This window comes from Oncorhynchus clarkii, chromosome 5 (assembly GCF_045791955.1).
Source record: "Oncorhynchus clarkii lewisi isolate Uvic-CL-2024 chromosome 5, UVic_Ocla_1.0, whole genome shotgun sequence".
NCBI lineage: Eukaryota > Metazoa > Chordata > Actinopteri > Salmoniformes > Salmonidae > Oncorhynchus > Oncorhynchus clarkii.
In genome coordinates, this window is record NC_092151.1 from 6,682,413 (window position 1) to 6,700,311 (window position 17,899).

Below are 17,899 nucleotides of genomic sequence, written 5' to 3' on the forward strand. Positions count from 1 at the left end.
GTGTGACTCCCCCTCTCCCTGGCTCAACCTCCCCCTTGTCCTCCCTTCTCACCAGAAACACTGGAGGCCTAGTTATCAACACTGCAGCTTCACAAGCGTACTTTCACAGTAGTCCGATTTAAGCAGAGTACGCAACAGGCATCCAGAAAAATACTGCAGACTGGAGCATCCAGAAAAATCTAGATCAAGCTCTCCAACCTCTCCTGTTTAGAAACAACAGCTCTTCTCAGCGATGCTATTCTTCCTACTGGCTGTCTAACAGGCAGCCATCATATTTCAGAAGATCTTCTTGATCCCAAAAACCTACAACACTTAGTGTGGAATATAAACAGGAAACGATGCTATCTTCACCTTCGTCCAGCTAGAGAAACATGAAAGTAGCCATTGTTTACACCCCCATAATGATTCATCACGTAACACATATTTCTACAACATTCCAGCATTTTTTTTTACCATTTATCCAACTTTACTTAACAGTAACAAAATAATTTAGGTACATAACAGACACATTGATCAACATTTACAACAATTCTAAAACTGCAGATAGTCCCTCCCCACACCACGCCTGAGTATGGAATCCAGTCCACAAACTGGAAATACAACACATTCTATTTAAATCCTGTGTCCCAATAAACCAGCCTCATTAGAAGACAGACCACAGACTACAGAGCAGGTGAAACCTACAACTGCAGTCCCAGTATGTTACCCTGGTACTAACCCTCCCAGTATCTTACCCTGGTACTAACCCTCCCAGTATGTTACCCTGGTACTAACCCTCCCAGTATGTTACCATGGTACTAACCCTCCCAGTATCTTACCCTGGTACTAACCCTCCCAGTATGTTACCCTGGTACTAACCCTCCCAGTATGTTACCCTGGTACTAACCCTCCCAGTATGTTACCATGGTACTAACCCTCCCAGTATCTTACCCTGGTACTAACCCTCCCAGTATGTTACCCTGGTACTAACCCTCCCAGTATGTTACCCTGGTACTAACCCTCCCACATCCCAGTATGTTACCCTGGTACTAACCCTCCCAGTATCTTACCCTGGTACTAACCCTCCCAGTATGTTACCCTGGTACTAACCCTCCCACCTCCCAGTATGTTACCCTGGTACTAACCCTCCCAGTATGTTACCCTGGTACTAACCCTCCACCTCCCAGTATCTTACCCTGGTACTAACCCTCCCAGTATGTTACCCTGGTACTAACCCTCCCAGTATGTTACCCTGGTACTAACCCTCCCACCTCCCAGTATGTTACCCTGGTACTAACCCTCCCAGTATGTTACCCTGGTACTAACCCTCCCACATCCCAGTATGTTACCCTGGTACTAACCCTCCCAGTATGTTACCCTGGTACTAACCCTCCCAGTATTTTACCCTGGTACTAACCCTCCCAGTATGTTACCCTGGTACTAACCCTCCCAGTATGTTACCCTGGTACTAACCCTCCCAGTATGTTACCCTGGTACTATCCCTCCCAGTATGTTACCCTGGTACTAACCCTCCCACCTCCCAGTATGTTACCCTGGTACTAACCTTCCCAGTATGTTACCCTGGTACTATCCTTCCCAGTATGTTACCCTGGTACTAACCCTCCCACCTCCCAGTATGTTACCCTGGTACTAACCCTCCCAGTATGTTACCCTGGTACTAACCCTCCCAGTATGTTACCCTGGTACTAACCCTCCCAGTATGTTACCCTGGTACTAACCCTCCCAGTATGTTACCCTGGTACTAACCCTCCCAGTATGTTACCCTGGTACTAACCCTCCCAATATGTTACCCTGGTACTAACCCTCCCAGTATGTTATGCTGGTACTAACCCTCCCAGTATGTTACCCTGGTACTAACCCTCCCAGTATGTCACCCTGGTACTAACCCTCCCACCTCCCAGTATGTTACCCTGGTACTAACCCTCCCAGTATGTTGCCCTGGTACTTTCCCTCCCAGTATGTTACCCTGGTACTAACCCTCCCAGTATGTTACCCTGGTACTAACCCTCTCAGTATGTTACCCTGGTACTAACCCTCCCAGTATGTTACCCTGGTACTAACCCTCCCAGTATGTTACCCTGGTACTAACCCTCCCACCTCCCAGTATGTTACCCTGGTACTAACCCTCCCAGTATGTTACCCTGGTACTAACCCTCCCAGTATGTTACCCTGGTACTAACCCTCCCAGTATGTTACCCTGGTACTAACCCTCCACCTCCCAGTATCTTACCCTGGTACTAACCCTCCCAGTATGTTACCCTGGTACTAACCCTCCCACCTCCCAGTATGTTACCCTGGTACTAACCCTCCCAGTATGTTACCCTGGTACTATCCCTCCCAGTATGTTACCCTGGTACTAACCCTCCCAGTATGTTACCCTGGTACTAACCCTCCCAGTATGTTACCCTGGTACTATCCCTCCCAGTATGTTACCCTGGTACTAACCCTCCCAGTATGTCACCCTGGTACTAACCCTCCCACCTCCCAGTATGTTACCCTGGTACTATCCCTCCCAGTATGTTACCCTGGTACTAACCCTCCCAGTATGTCACCCTGGTACTAACCCTCCCACCTCCCAGTATGTTACCCTGGTATTAACCCTCCCATTATGTTACCCTGGTACTAACCCTCCCAGTATGTTACCCTGGTACTATCCCTCCCAGTATGTTACCCTGGTACTAACCCTCCCAGTATGTTACCCTGGTACTATCCCTCCCAGTATATTACCCTGGTACTAACCCTCCCAGTATGTTACCCTGGTACTAATCCTCCCAGTATGTTACCCTGGTACTAACCCTCCCAGTATGTTACCCTGGTACTATCCCTCCCAGTATGTTACCCTGGTACTAACCCTCCCAGTATGTTACCCTGGTACTAACCCTCCCAGTATGTTACCCTGTTACTAACCCTCCCAGTATGTTACCCTGGTACTAACCCTCCCAGTATGTTACCCTGGTACTAACCCTCCCAGTATGTTACCCTGGTACTATCCCTCCCAGTATGTTACCCTGGTACTAACCCTCCCAGTATGTTACCCTGGTACTAACCCTCCCAGTATGTTACCCTGGTACTAACCCTCCCAGTATGTTACCCTGGTACTAACCCTCCCAGTATGTTACCCTGGTACTAACCCTCCCAGTATGTTACCCTGGTACTATCCCTCCCAGTATGTTACCCTGGTACTAACCCTCCCAGTATGTTGCCCTGGTACTAACCCTCCCAGTATGTTACCCTGGTACTAACCCTCCCAGTATGTTACCCTGGTACTAACCCTCCCAGTATGTTACCCTGGTACTAACCCTCCCAGTATGTTACCCTGGTACTAACCTTCCCAGTATGTTACCCTGGTACTAACCCTCCCAGTATGTTACCCTGGTACTAACCCTCCCACCTCCCAGTATGTTACCCTGGTACTAACCCTCCCAGTATGTTTCCCATGGTACTTACCCTCCCAGTATGTTAGCCTGGTACTATCCCTCCCAGTATGTTACCCTGGTATTAACCCTCTCAGTATGTTACCCTGGTACTAACCTTCCCAGTATGTTACCCTGGTACTAACCCTCTCAGTATGTTACCCTGGTACTAACCCTCCCAGTATGTCACCCTGGTACTAACCCTCCCAGTATGTTACCCTGGTACTAACCCTCCCAGTATCTTACCCTGGTACTAACCCTCCCAGTATGTTACCCTGGTACTAACCCTCCCAGTATGTTACCCTGGTACTAACCCTCCCAGTATGTTACCCTGGTACTAACCCTCCCAGTATGTTACCCTGGTACCAACCCTCCCAGTATGTTACCCTGGTACTAACCCTCCCAGTATGTTACCCTGGTACTAACCCTCCCAGTATGTTACCCTGGTACTAACCCTCCCAGTATGTTACATGGTACTTACCCTGGTACTAACCTTCCCAGTATGTTACCCTGGTACTAACCCTCCCAGTATGTTACCCTGGTACTAACCCTCCCACCTCCCAGTATGTTACCCTGGTACTAACCCTCCCAGTATGTTTCCCATGGTACTTACCCTCCCAGTATGTTAGCCTGGTACTATCCCTCCCAGTATGTCACCCTGGTACTAACCCTCCCAGTATGTTACCCTGGTACTATCCCTCCCAGTATGTTACCCTGGTACTAACCCAGGGTACTAAAAAACATACATTTTAAAGTTAATTTCCTTCAATTCTACACATTTTGCCATGTGGTGGAGAATATTTTTTATTTTGTTTTAAAGCACATTTCCTGCAATTGTAAACATTTTGCCATGACTTACGCCATGTTAATGGCATCTGAGTGAGAGTGACTAACAAAATCTAAATTGGGGCCCTGACGGAATGTGCCCTGAGTGAATGGTCGGTATTCGACCATGATTACTACACGTTTAGATAGCTGGCTAGACTAATTTCCCAATCTAAAACATGTTAGCTGACATGGCTAATGGAGTGACTGTCAGTGACTGACATAACAAGAGAACAAAACTAATGATGTACAACTACATTTCGAACTTCCTCCTTGTGTATTCTACTATTCTAAGCGACCGTTAATGTCGCTTAGGGCGGCAGGGTAGCCTAGTGGTTAGAGTGTAGAGGCGGCAGGGTAGCCTAGTGGTTAGAGTGTAGAGGCGGCAGGGTAGCGTAGTGGTCAGAGTGTAGAGGCGGCAGGGTAGCCTAGTGGTTAGAGCGTTGGACTAGTAACCGGAAGGTTGCAAGTTCAAATCCCCGAGCTGACAAGGTACAAATCTGTCATTCTGCCCCTGACCCACTGTTCCTAGGCCGTCATTGAAAATAAGAATTTGTTCTTAACTGACTTGCCTGGTTAAATAAAGGTAAAATAAAAAAAATAAAAAATGATGCCTGGAGCCGGCCCAGCCTACCTCCAGGATGTTACCTTGGGCTTAGTCACTCTTATTCAGACGGGTCAAGACTTGAGTCAAGTCGTGGAGTCAAGTTAACTTTAGTACTAAGCCCAACTCTCAGTTTCTGTTACCTTAAACCCAGCCAACCCCCCCACCCCCGTGTGTTACCTGGTGAAGCGTAGCACCTTGGAAATGAGTCCGGTGGCCAGGTGGTTGACGCTGGTCTCAGAAGGGGACTTGCACAGCGCCCTGTCTGACCGCCCCAGACCCCCTGTCTCTGTCCCCAGACCTACATCCCCTTTCTGTTTCCTCCAGAGCTTCCTCCTGTAAAAGACCCCAAGCAGCTCCATGGTACGGCCTGATACCCTGCTTCGTCCTCTAACGCTACCACTTAATGCCCCCTGCTTCGTCCTCTAACGCTACCGCTCAATGCCAAACTCCAAAATGGCAGTTGGTGGGCAGAGGCCGGCGTGATAGGCTAGCGAAGGAGGTTGTTAAACAAGCACGCAATTAAACGTTATTACCTCGCTAACGTATGATAAAGCATGAAATAAACATCCTGCCCTGAGATGCTCAGTACAGGGGCACTGGGAACTAACAGAGAGAGAGAGAGAGAGATAGAGAGATAGAGAGAGAGAGAGAGAGGGGGTTGGATAGAGAGCGCGAGAGAGAGAGAGAGAGAGAGAGAGAGAGAGAGAGAGGGAGAGAGAGAGAGAGAGGGTGTTGGATAGAGAGCGCGAGAGAGAGAGAGAGAGAGAGAGAGAGAGAGAGAGAGAGAGAGAGAAGCCCAGAAATGAATTTGAACGCTGGGAGGGGAAACAGAACACATGATAACATGTGGTCACACATTCACAGAACAGAACAAAGACACTCTCTATGGCCCCATCTCTCCTCTTCTCTTTTTCAATTCTGTCTATGCCCAAAATGGCACCCCATTCCCTTTACAGAGCACTACTTTAGACCAGGGCCCATAACACCCTCTTCCCTGTATAGTGCACTACTTTAGACCAGGGCCCATAGCACCCTCTTCCCTGTATAGTGCACTACTTTAGACCAGGGCCCATAGCACCCTCTTCCCTGTATAGTGCACTACTTTAGACCAGGGCCCATAGCACCCTCTTCCCTGTATAGTGCACTACTTTAGACCAGGGCCCATAGCACCCTCTTCCCTGTATAGTGCACTACTTTAGACCAGGGCCCATAACACCCTCTTCCCTGTATAGTGTACTACTTTAGACCAGGACCTCTTCCCTGTATAGTGCACTACTTTAGACCAGGGCCCATAGCACCCTCTTCCCTGTATAGTGCACTACTTTAGACCAGGGCCCATAGCACCCTCTTCCCTGTATAGTGCACTACTTTAGACCAGGGCCCATAACACCCTCTTCCCTGTATAGTGCACTACTTTAGACCAGGACCTCTTCCCTGTATAGTGCACTACTTTAGGCCAGGACCTCTTCCCTGTATAGTGCACTACTTTAGACCAGGGCCCATAGCACCCTCTTCCCTGTATAGTGCACTACTTTAGACCAGGACCTCTTCCCTGTATAGTGTACTACTTTAGACCAGGGCCCATAGCACCCTCTTCCCTGTATAGTGCACTACTTTAGACCAGGGCCCATAGCACCCTCTTCCCTGTATAGTGCACTACTTTAGACCAGGGCCCATAGCACCCTCTTCCCTGTATAGTGCACTACTTTAGACCAGGGCCCATAACACCCTCTTCCCTGTATAGTGTACTACTTTAGACCAGGGCACATAGCACCCTCTTCCCTGTATAGTGCACTACTTTACACCAGGGCCCATAACACCCTCTTCCCTGTATAGTGCACTACTTTAGACCAGGGCCCATAACACCCTCTTCCCTGTATAGTGCACTACTTTAGACCAGGGCCCATAGCACCCTCTTCCCTGTATAGTGCACTACTTTAGACCAGGGCACATAGCACCCTCTTCCCTGTATAGTGTACTACTTTAGACCAGGGCCCATAGCACCCTCTTCCCTGTATAGTGCACTACTTTAGACCAGGGCCCATAGCACCCTCTTCCCTGTATAGTGCACTACTTTAGACCAGGGCACATAGCACCCTCTTCCCTGTATAGTGCACTACTTTAGACCAGGGCCCATAGCACCCTCTTCCCTGTATAGTGCACTACTTTAGACCAGGGCCCATAACACCCTCTTCCCTGTATAGTGCACTACTTTAGACCAGGGCACATAACACCCTCTTCCCTGTATAGTGCACTACTTTAGACCAGGGCCCATAACACCCTCTTCCCTGTATAGTGCACTACTTTAGACCAGGGCACATAGCACCCTCTTCCCTGTATAGTGTACTACTTTAGACCAGGGCCCATAGCACCCTCTTCCCTGTATAGTGCACTACTTTAGACCAGGGCACATAGCACCCTCTTCCCTGTATAGTGCACTACTTTAGACCAGGGCCCATAACACCCTCTTCCCTGTATAGTGCACTACTTTAGACCAGGGCCCATAACACCCTCTTCCCTGTATAGTGCACTACTTTAGACCAGGGCCCATAGCACCCTCTTCCCTGTATAGTGCACTACTTTAGACCAGGGCCCATAGCACCCTCTTCCCTGTATAGTGCACTACTTTAGACAAGAGCCATGGATTTGTTTTATCCTTTACTGCATTTCTACACAGTTTGAAACTCTATTTGGAGAACAGTAAAAAACAAAAAAGAACAAGCCAAACTGACTCCAACCCATGATCACCTTGTTGTATCTTCATTCACCTCAGTCAATAGGGGACTTGAACACTAGCTCAGCACTGGGATTAAACCTCTAGTCTAGTTTCATGCCAAGTCAAACAGCAGTTAAAAAGAAATAGAATATCATACTCTGAGTTGTCCTTATGTTAGGTCCTGATCTGGCTATGCCATATGGCTGTGGGCTACGACTAGTTCATTTAGCAGACGAGATGTGCTTATAATTTCGTGGCATTATTTTATAGTGTGAAGAATACAATTGAACAAAGCTGATTAATATAGAAAGGATGTTTTCTCTCCAAATTATTTGAGGGAGTGCGCACAGTTGGGCTATTCTGTGTTGAGTTGTTAACAAAGAAAACTGCTTAATTTACAGTTATTTAATGTAACTTTAGTTGTGATACAAATCTTGGGCTGTATGTTTTCATTCAGGCTGCGTGATGCATGAGGCACATGTTGAAAGAACTGTCCATATTTACTTTTCGTCAGCCAACAAGATCCGCAGGCCTAACGAACAGCAAAAAGCGCTAGCCTATGTCAATCTACTAAAACCCCCGTAGTACAACAGTTGACCTATTCTATTCTGTGCTAGAAATACATATTGAAACATTGTCTGGACAGCGGCATGCGATAGATCCCAAATTAATACAACCACTAGCATCAAAAAATGTTAGTATTAAATGTTGATAAACTATTAGGCTATTTCTTCACATCGTAAGTGTAGCAATGCACACACGGCAGCAGGCTAGAAGCATGAATGTTCCACGTCTGTATGCCAGTTAGGCTCTAAACCCCACACATGAGGTGTGATACTAACCATATTAAAACATATAGGACTATGGGCTAGACTACATGAGGTGTGATACTAACCTTATAGGACTATGGGCTAGACTACATGAGGTGTGATACTAACCATATTAAAACATATAGGACTATGGGCTAGACTACATGAGGTATGATACTAACCTTATAGGACTATGAGCTAGGCTACATGAGGTGTGATACTAACCTGATAGGACTATGGGCTAGACTACATGAGGTGGGATACTAACCTTATTAAAACATATAGGACTATGGGCTAGACTACATGAGGTGTGATACTGACCTTATAGGACTATGGGCTAGGCTACACGAGGTGTGATACTAACCTTATAGGACTATGGGCTAGGCTACATGAGGTGTGATACTAACCTTATTAAAACATATAGGACTATGGGCTAGGCTACGTGAGGTGTGATACTAACTTTATAGGACTATGGACTAGACTACATGAGGTGTGATACTAACCTTATAGGACTCCATAGTCCTATAAGGTTAGTATCACACCTCATGTAGTCTAGTCCATAGTCCTATAAAGTAGCTAGGCTACATGAGGTGTGATACTAACTTTATAGGACTATGGGCTAGACTACATGAGGTGTGATACTAACCTTATTAAAACATATAGGACTATGGGCTAGGCTACATGAGGTGTGATACTAACTTTATAGGACTATGGACTAGACTACATGAGGTGTGATACTAACCTTATAGGACTATGGGCTAGGCTACATGAGGTGTGATACTAACTTTATAGGACTATGGACTAGACTACATGAGGTGTGATACTAACCTTATAAGACTATGGACTAGACTACATGAGGTGTGATACTAACTTTATAGGACTATGGACTAGACTACATGAGGTGTGATACTAACCTTATTGGACTATGGGCTAGGCTACATGAGGTGTGATACTAACTTTATAGGACTATGGACTAGACTACATGAGGTGTGATACTAACCTTATAGGACTATGGACTAGACTACATGAGGTGTGATACTAACCTTATAGGACTATGGACTAGACTACATGAGGTGTGATACTAACCTGATAGGACTATGGGCTAGACTACATGAGGTGTGATACTAACCTTATAGGACTATGGACTAGACTACATGAGGTGTGATACTAACCTTATAGGACTATGGGCTAGGCTACATGAGGTGTGATACTAACCTGATAGGACTATGGACTAGACTACATGAGGTGTGATACTAACCTTATTGGACTATGGACTAGGCTACATGAGGTGTGATACTAACCTTATAGGACTATGGACTAGGCTACATGAGGTGTGATACTAACCTTATTAAAACATATAGGACTATGGGCTAGACTACATGAGGTGTGATACTAACCTTATAGGACTATGGACTAGGCTACATGAGGTGTGATACTAACCTTATTAAAACATATAGGACTATGGGCTAGACTACATGAGGTGTGATACTAACCTTATAGGACTATGGGCTAGACTACATGAGGTGTGATACTAACCTTATTAAAACATATAGGACTATAGGCTAGGCTACATGAGGTGTGATACTAACCTTATAGGACTATGGGCTAGACTACATGAGGTGTGATACTAACCTTATAGGACTATGGGCTAGGCTACATGAGGTGTGATACTAACTTTATAGGACTATGGACTAGACTACATGAGGTGTGATACTAACCTTATAGGACTATGGGCTAGGCTACATGAGGTGTGATACTAACTTTATAGGACTATGGGCTAGACTACATGAGGTGTGATACTAACCTTATTAAAACATATAGGACTATGGGCTAGGCACATGAGGTGTGATACCAACCTTATAGGACTATGGGCTAGACTACATGAGGTGTGATACTAACCTTATAGGACTATGGGCTAGGCTACATGAGGTGTGATACTAACTTTATAGGACTATGGACTAGACTACATGAGGTGTGATACTAACCTTATAGGACTATGGGCTAGGCTACATGAGGTGTGATACTAACCTTATAGGACTATGGACTAGACTACATGAGGTGTGATACTAACCTTATAGGACTATGGGCTAGGCTACATGAGGTGTGATACTAACCTTATAGGACTATGGGCTAGACTACATGAGGTGTGATACTAACCTTATAGGACTATGGACTAGGCTACATGAGGTGTGATACTAACCTTATTAAAACATATAGGACTATGGGCTAGACTACATGAGGTGTGATACTAACCTTATAGGACTATGGGCTAGACTACATGAGGTGTGATACTAACCTTATTAAAACATATATGACTATAGGCTAGGCTACATGAGGTGTGATACTAACCTTATAGGACTATGGGCTAGACTACATGAGGTGTGATACTAACCTTATAGGACTATGGGCTAGGCTACATGAGGTGTGATACTAACTTTATAGGACTATGGACTAGACTACATGAGGTGTGATACTAACCTTATAGGACTATGGGCTAGGCTACATGAGGTGTGATACTAACTTTATAGGACTATGGGCTAGACTACATGAGGTGTGATACTAACCTTATTAAAACATATAGGACTATGGGCTAGGCACATGAGGTGTGATACTAACCTTATAGGACTATGGGCTAGACTACATGAGGTGTGATACTAACCTTATAGGACTATGGGCTAGGCTACATGAGGTGTGATACTAACTTCATAGGACTATGGACTAGACTACATGAGGTGTGATACTAACCTTATAGGACTATGGGCTAGGCTACATGAGGTGTGATACTAACCTTATAGGACTATGGACTAGACTACATGAGGTGTGATACTAACCTTATAGGACTATGGGCTAGGCTACATGAGGTGTGATACTAACCTTATAGGACTATGGGCTAGGCTACATGAGGTGTGATACTAACTTTATAGGACTATGGACTAGACTACATGAGGTGTGATACTAACTTTATAGGACTATGGGCTAGGCTACATGAGGTGTGATACTAACTTTATAGGACTATGGGCTAGACTACATGAGGTGTGATACTAACCTCATAGGACTATGGGCTAGACTACATGAGGTGTGATACTAACCTTATTAAAACATATAGGACTATGGGCTAGGCTACATGAGGTGTGATACTAACCTTATAGGACTATGGACTAGACTACATGAGGTGTGATTCTAACCTTATAGGACTATGGACTAGACTACATGAGGTGTGATACTAACCTTATAGGACTATGGGCTAGGCTACATGAGGTGTGATACTAACCTTATAGGACTATGGGCTAGACTACATGAGGTGTGATACTAACCTTATTAAAACATATAGGACTATGGACTAGACTACATGAGGTGTGATACTATGATTTGAAAAAGTCGCCAAAAAAAGGCATGCGTGTTGTCTTGCCTTACTGCACGAGTGATAGGCTAATATTCTTACTGCACGAGTGATAGGCTAATATTCTTACTGCACGAGTGATAGGCTAATATTCTTACTGCACGAGTGATAGGCTAATATTCTTACTGCACGAGTGATAGGCTAATATTCTTACTGCACGAGTGATAGGCTAATATTCTTACTGCACGAGTGATAGGCTAATATTCTTACTGCACAAGTGATAGGCTAATATTCTTACTGCACGAGTGATAGGCTAATATTCTTACTGCACGAGTGATAGGCTAATATTCTTACTGCACGAGTGATAGGCTAATATTCTTACTGCACGAGTGATAGGCTAATATTCTTACTGCACGAGTGATTGGCTAATATTCTTACTGCACGAGTGATAGGCTAATATTCTTACTGCACGAGTGATAGGCTAATATTCTTACTGCACGAGTGATAGGCTAATATTCTTACTGCACAAGTGATTGGCTAATATTCTTACTGCACGAGTGATAGGCTAATATTCTTACTGCACGAGTGATAGGCTAATATTCTTACTGCACGAGTGATAGGCTAATATTCTTACTGCACAAGTGATTGGCTAATATTCTTACTGCACGAGTGATTGGCTAATATTCTTACTGCATGAGTGATAGGCTAATATTTTCACTAATCAGACTATTCTTGATTTAATCTTGTCTTTACATATACTAACTAATATATTTGTGAAATTTGTTTTGATTTAGAATGGACCACTATCATGCACTTGTATCGAAAAAATAAATAAAAGACATGTTATCTATGCACTTAAATAGCGAATGGAGAACACTTTTCCTGTGGTTCATTTTCATTCTATCCAGCTAGGCTCTACTCCTGTTGTAAAGACAAGCAATGTGTTTAATATTAGGAAAGTTGAGACATAAATATAGTAGGCCTAGCCTATAGAAAGTTGATGGGATCCTCCACTTTTTAATAGAGGCCATCAAAACTGTTTTCTCTCGCCGTTGCATAGACTATAGAAATGTTGCGCAACATGAGCTCATGAAGTGTTTTATTCGATTTTCATTACATTTGCATTGATGTCAGAGTGATTAGAGGGACAATAGAGCGCTGAGTACCAGGCCGTTAGCAAGTTTGGTAGACAACTAATGACCAGCAGCAGCATCAGAGCTTGGGGAAGACGAACTACCGTGACTAAACGGTCATGTGGAATTTGACTGCCGTCATGACTCGTGACCGCCGGTGTGGCGGTAATACGGTCACTGTAACAGCCCTAGGGAAGGATTGGATCTCTATTTGTGAAGTAGCCGACTAGATGACAACCAACACTATGGATGAATACACACACACACACACACGCACACACGCACACACGCGCGCACACACACACACACACACACACACACACACACACACACACACACACACACACACACACACACACACACACACACACACACACACACACACACACACACACACACACACACACACACACACACACACACACACACACACACACACACACACCTCTAGTAGCCACAGGGCCTGGCCTGAGAATAAGAACTGAAGTGTGTAACAAAGCTAGTGAACAGCCATGTCACCCAATTCGACCTTCTACAAAGGGACGGATGTCCGTGCTGTCCCATAATCCCTCAGGTTCTCCCGCCGACACTCCCATGAAACCCAACCTTTGGGAATTTCACGTCCGGAGTGTGGAGAAAAAAGAGAGAGAAGAGGGGCTGTCAGAGAGGCAGAGGACAGAGGGGGCCTGAGGCCCAAATGAAACCCTATTACCTAAAAAGTCCACTACCTTTGACCTGGGCTCAGAGGGCTCTGGTAGTAGTGGACTACTATATAGGTCATAGAATCCCATTTGAGACACACATTCAGAGAAACAGAAACATCTTAGGGCTGGTTTCTTTCTCAACATCATCATCCCCACCCATTGAAAGGCTGTTCTCTGGGATCTGTGGGCAGGCCATGGAGAGTCACAGAGAGACAGACACACAGGGTGTGTCTCGGAACAGAAACCTTATCTGCACTGTGGGAACGAACAGTCTTCCTGGATGATCTTTTGATCTGAGAGGAAACTGAAATTGGAGAGGGATTAGATGGATGGTAGAGGAGAGGATGGAGGAGAGGATGGAGGAGGAAAGAGAGAGGGAGAAAGAGTAGCATCTCAACACTGTACCAGACCAGGAGGAAGATGAGGAGAGAGGAGCAGGTCAACACTGTACCAGACCAGGAGGAAGATGAGGAGAGAGGACCAGGTCAACACTGTACCAGACCAGGAGGAGAAGGAGGAGAGAGGAGCAGGTCAACACTGTACCAGACCAGGAGGAGAAGGAGGAGAGAGGAGCAGGTCAACACTATACCAGACCAGGAGGAGGATGAGGAGAGAGGAGCAGGTCAACACTGTACCAGACCAGGAGGAAGATGAGGAGAGAGGAGCAGGTCAACACTGTACCAGACCAGGAGGAAGATGAGGAGAGAGGAGCAGGTCAACACTGTACCAGACCAGGAGGAGGATGAGGAGAGAGGAGCAGGTCAACACTACCAGACCAGGAGGAGGATGAGGAGAGAGGAGCATCTCAACACTGTACCAGACCAGGAGGAGGATGAGGAGAGAGGAGCAGGTCAACACTGTATCAGACCAGGAGGAGGATGAGGAGAGAGGAGCAGGTCAACACTGTACTGCCTGACCAGACCAGGAGGAAGATGAGGAGAGAGGAGCAGGTCAACACTGTACCAGACCAGGAGGAAGAGGAGGAGAGAGGACCAGGTCAACACTGTACCAGACCAGGAGGAAGAGGAGGAGAGAGGACCAGGTCAACACTGTACCAGACCAGGATGAAGATGAGGAGAGAGGAGTATCTCAACACTGTACCAGAGCAAGAGGAAGATGAGGAGAGAGGAGCAGGTCAACACTGTACCAGACCAGGAGGAAGATGAGGAGCAGGTCAACACTGTACCAGACCAGGAGGAAGATGAGGAGAGAGGAGCAGGTCAACACTGAACTGTCTGACCAGACCAGGAGGAGAAGGAGCAGTAGTGAGAGAGAGAGAGAGAGAGAGAAAGAGAGAGAGAGAGAGAGAGAGAGAGAGAGAGAGAGAGAGAGAGAAAGAGAGAGAGAGAGAGAGAGAGAGAGAGAGAGGGAACAGAGAGAGAAAGAGAGGGAACAGAGAGGGGACATAGAGAGAGAACAGAGAGAGAGAACAGAGAGAACAGACAGAGGCAGAGAGAGAGAGAGAGAGAGAGAGAGAGAGAGAGAGAGAGAGAGAGAGAGAGAGAGAGAGAGTAGATAAGGGAACTATGTGTGCCCATGGCTCAGAGAGAGAACAGACAGCAGAGCAGGGAGGGACGTCAGGGAGGGACGAAGGACGTGTGTGTATTTGTCCCCTGAGGGCCCAATGGCCCACTTCCTGCCTAAGCCCCTGTTCCTTCCCCCTGCCTAACCACCATTCTGGCCCCACTTGCCCCCCCCCCCGCCCGGTCTCTATCAGAGCATGGCCCTCTGCTTAGAACTATCTGATAACAGGCTGGCACAAAGGGGCTGATGGGATACCAAACTAACGTCATGACCATGAGATGAGCCTCACTGGCCCTACGGGGAGGCAGCAGCGACATCTTGGGACCAGAATGCACCAACTGTCTGTCTGGCACTCTTTACGATGCATGGTTGGAATTCATAATAACCTTCTGAAATCCTGACTAACTATAGTAGACACCCTGAAGACAACTTTGAGTCTCAGACAAAGTAAAAAAAAGGCAAAATGCTCCCACAAGATAACACCACTCCGACCACTAACCTATCTCCCTGTCCGTCCACTAGACAACATAGCTATACTGACCATCTTGTTTCGGGCTTGGTTGTCTTCACTCTTCAGGCACAGATGTAGGCCTACACATTACATCTAGGCTTGGTTGAGGAGTGGTCAAATCACATCATCCAGTATTGTGTTACTGGTTTTTGCCTGTAACAATGAGCTGGGAAGCCGTCCAACCAGGAACAGTCATGCTGATCCATGGTGTTTATCTAACAATGAAAGGCTCTGTGAAGAGAGGTGAGGCATTCTACTTACAACTGTAAAGCTTTAAACAGAGGACGATCTAGGCCCAACCGTAGAGATATACCATATATATAGTTCTATATCTATAACCATAGAGATATACCATATATATAGTTCTATAACCATAGAGATATACCAAATATATATAGTTCTATAACCACAGAGATATACCATATATATAGTTCTATAACCATAGAGATATACCATATATATATATATATAGTTCTATATCTATAACCATAGAGATATACCATATATAGTTCTATATCTATAACCAGAGATATACCATATATATAGTTCTATATCTATAACCATAGAGATATACCATATATATAGTTCTATATCTATAACCATAGAGATATACCATATATATAGTTCTATATCTATAACCATAGAGATATACCATATATATAGTTCTATAACCATAGAGATATACCATATATATAGTTCTATATCTATAACCATAGAGATATACCATATATATAGTTCTATATCTATAACCATAGAGATATACCATATATAGTTCTATAACCAGAGATATACCATATATATAGTTCTATATCTATAACCATAGAGATATACCATATATATAGTTATATAACCATAGAGATATACCATATATATAGTTCTATAACCATAGAGATATACCATATATATAGTTCTATATCTATAACCATAGAGATATACCATATATATAGTTCTATATCTATAACCATAGAGATATACCATATATATAGTTCTATAACCATAGAGATATACCATATGTATAGTTCTATAACCATAGAGATATACCATATATATAGTTCTATAACCATAGAGATATACCATATGTATAGTTCTATAACCATAGAGATATACCATATATATAGTTCTATAACCATAGAGATATACCATATATATAGTTCTATAACCATAGAGATATACCATATGTATAGTTCTATAACCATAGAGATATACCATATATATAGTTATATAACCATAGAGATATACCATATGTATAGTTCTATAACCATAGAGATATACCATATGTATAGTTCTATAACCATAGAGATATACCATACATATAGTTCTATAACCATAGAGATATACCATATATATATAGTTCTATAACCATAGAGATATACCATATATATAGTTCTATAACCATAGAGATATACCATATATATAGTTCTATAACCATAGAGATATACCATATGTATAGTTCTATAACCATAGAGATATACCATATATATAGTTCTATATCTATAACCATAGAGATATACTATATATATAGTTCTATATCTATAACCATAGAGATATACCATATATATATAGTTCTATAACTATAAACATAGAGATATACCATATGTATAGTTCTATAACCATAGAGATATACCATATATATAGTTATATAACCATAGAGATATACCATATGTATAGTTCTATAACCATAGCGATATACCATATATATAGGTATATAACCATAGAGATATACCATATATATAGTTCTATAACCATAGAGATATACCATATATAGTTCTATAACCATAGAGATATACCATATGTATAGTTCTATATCTATAACCATAGAGATATACCATATGTATAGTTCTATAACCATAGACATATAGTTCTATAACCATAGAGATATACCATATATAGTTCTATAACCATAGAGATATACCATATGTATAGTTCTATAACCATAGAGATATACCATATATATAGTTCTATAACCATAGAGATATACCGTATATAGTTCTATAACCATAGAGATATACCATATATAGTTCTATAACCATAGAGATATACCATATGTATAGTTCTATAACCATAGAGATATACCATATATATAGTTCTATATCCATATAGATATACCATATATATAGTTCTATAACCACAGAGATATACCATATATAGTTCTATAACCATAGAGATATACCATATATATAGTTCTATAACCATAGAGATATACCATATATAGTTCTATAACCATAGAGATATACCATATATATAGTTCTATAACCATAGAGATATACCATATGTATAGTTCTATAACCATAGAGATATACCATATATATAGTTCTAT

The 17,899-nt window shown here is 43.7% G+C and overlaps 1 protein-coding gene across 2 annotated transcripts in view; it reads right to left on the bottom strand.

Moving 5' to 3' along the window:
• LOC139408277 (protein Shroom3-like) overlaps positions 1-17,899 on the bottom strand; it is a 150,203-nt gene that overhangs the window by 42,784 nt on the left and 89,520 nt on the right. The window contains exon 1 of one of the 2 annotated variants that reach the window (XM_071151982.1): positions 5,023-5,094. The exons of the other annotated variant lie outside the window; for it this stretch is intronic. The gene's annotated coding sequence lies outside the window, so the exon portion shown is untranslated. Of the gene's footprint in view, positions 1-5,022; positions 5,095-17,899 lie in introns of those variants that run through there. 2 annotated transcript variants of the gene reach the window in all.